Below are 2,604 nucleotides of genomic sequence, written 5' to 3'. Positions count from 1 at the left end.
CTCTGCTCAGGTATTTGAAACAAATAGAGGGCCCCATATGACTTAGGGGTCACTCACTCATTCCGATGGGTGAGGACCGGCAGGGGCTCGACTGCTAAGGAGAGGGTATTTCCGGTCAGATTAGACCCTGAGAATCTTACCCGCAGCTTCGCTCCTTTCCCCCGGAGGGTCAAGCAAGAAATTCCTCTCCCTTATGGTCGAGCCTGCTTACGCATCCTTCGACTGATTGTTCGCATCGGATTTCTTTCTATTGCACTCCCTTTCCTAGGGTTCTTTTCACCTTTCCCTCACGGTACTTGTACGCTATCGGTCATTGAGGAATACTTGGGCTTAGAGGGTGGTCCCCCTTTCTCGCTACGAAGCGATCCTAATTCAAACACGCTGCGTTTTACTTACAGAATCGAACCATGGGACTCTCTACAGGGCTATCACCTTCTTTGGCCAGATCTTCCAACCTTTTCATTCACAATTCTGCCTACCTCTCGATGGCGGCCCTTATGGTCGAGCACCTAAAGGTCCTTATGGTCGAGCAACTCAAGTTCCTTACGGCACCTTATAGCCTAAATCAAAGGGCAAAGATCGGCATGCCTGGTTCTTCCATCATCCAATGAACTGAAATGAATCACGCAGAGAAGGCAAGGCTAGGAAAATGAGACCAAGATCGAAACGAAAACCTCCGCTGCTTAGTATTTGCCCAATCCGCTTTCAGTTGGCATGAAACAGGACAAGAGTGATTGTTTTGTGAAGATAATTTTTGAGCAATGGGTCAAATCAACAGAGGGAACGATGGAAGCATATGATTGACGGTTGATATAGGAAATAGAGGATAAAGGGATCCCTTGAACAATAGAAGGCATGACACAAAGTTTGAACCAGGCGGTTCTAGACTCATAAACACCAAAGAGTGTTAGGATACAGGGATGCATGAACATTGGAGTATATAGGCTAAACTCATAGGATGGTAATGTTCTCTTGAGAGGCTGACAAAGGAGGTTTTTCTGAGGGAGTGCTATGTTCAAGGGAACAACTACAAATTCTTTCCAAAATATTGACATAAAGCAATTGTTTTGTCCAATTTTCCCCATCTCATTAAATTTAATGATTCCAGATGGGTAAACTTAGTGGTCATTTCATATTTAAAGAGTTTGAAAAGATCATAAAGAGAAACTCCAGGGGGGTCCCTTTTTCATAGTTGTTAACCGGGTGCGATAAAGGTTTAATGGTATACCTGGCATAGTTCCTTTTCTGTAAGTTAGTCTACTGAGTTCGAATAAAGTGATAAACCTATGCTCAATAGAAATTTACCTCATTTTTTTGCGAGTACGAGGGGATGGAGTAAACTCGATATTCTTCATGAAATTTTAATGAGTCACATGAAGACAAAATCAATAGATCTTCATCAAATTTTAACGAGTCAAATGAAGAAAACTTGAGGTACCTTTTTCAATTTAATGAGTGAGGTAAAAGAGATAAAAGAACTGGTCATGCCTTTTGCATAGATTTAACGAGTCCGAAGAAGGGAAAAACTTGGGGATTTTTCAATTTAAGAGCAAGAAAGAGTCCCAAAAAAGGAAGTGCTCATATCATCATTATAGGAGTTTTATGAGCCTGATGACAAAAAAACTCGGGGATTTTTCAATTCAAGAGCAAGAAAATATCCCATAAAATAAAGCGCTCATAGTGAATCGAACATGGTTGTTTATGCAATTCGGCACTGAAACCTATTCATCAAAGCATGAGTAATATTGACAACATATCGAAATGGCGTATGATAAACAACATAGGAAATGAAAAAATTCAATATTAATGACTAAATAAGGTGAGTCATACCTCCAGAGTGACTATTGAAGATTTTGGAGCCTTCATTTCACCATTTTCACCATTTGAGTGTTGTGACACTATTCTAGAGTGAAAGCGGAGCATATCTTCCCTAGGAAATTGCGAGAAATCCAGACAACCATTCGACGTGCTGTTTGTTCTAGGAAGATGGAAAAACCCTTATCTCGCATTATTTAACCTTTTTCAGCTGCATTAGGGGTGAAATTTTTAAGTTTTGGGAAGCCCTAGTTGATTATATGCACTTAATGCTCCCCACTAGGTATGGAGGGGCGTTAAACACCTTTCACCGCCTATAGGGGTGTGTTAGCATGCCATGTGGGTCCTAACGGGGGGGGTTAGGTAGCATGGGCACATTTTCAAACCCAAAAAAGTGATTTATTTGAGATTTATCCATCATTTTGACTAACTTTTGGGTGATTTTTTGCAAGTTTGGAGCCATTATCATGAGTTTATGGAGAGAAAGATCTCATGAGAGTGAGGAACTATAGATGCTAAGTGATCCCACATGCATACTTTCTTTGCAAAGATGTGGCTTGATGAAGTATGTAATGATTGACCTAGTGAAGGGTCAGGAAGAACTTCTAAGTTGGATAATCCAATGGTGGGATGAACACCAAGGGGGGTTTCAGATCAGTTTTTGGTTCCTCTTAGGAGGATAGCCAGAGTTGTTCTGAGTTTTCATGAGCAGTAGACTCTTAGCAATATCATGGTGTAGCCAGCGGGTGTTTATAGTGAGACTTAGTAGAGCCATTTTGTACTTAAAAC

The 2,604-nt window shown here is 41.0% G+C and overlaps 1 pseudogene; it reads right to left on the bottom strand.

Annotated features, from left to right (window-relative positions):
• Positions 1 to 655, bottom strand: part of LOC149167904 (25S ribosomal RNA) — a 3,082-nt pseudogene extending 2,427 nt beyond the window's left edge.
• Between the last annotated feature and the right edge of the window lie 1,949 nt (positions 656 to 2,604).

The sequence above is a fragment of the Pinus tabuliformis genome, chromosome 5_1 (assembly GCF_031772625.1).
Source record: "Pinus tabuliformis cultivar Carrire ecotype Pingquan chromosome 5_1, CPIR1, whole genome shotgun sequence".
Lineage (NCBI taxonomy): Eukaryota > Viridiplantae > Streptophyta > Pinopsida > Pinales > Pinaceae > Pinus > Pinus tabuliformis.
The sequence above is the reverse complement of the archived record's forward strand: the minus strand, read 5'-3'. Positions and strand labels throughout refer to the sequence as shown.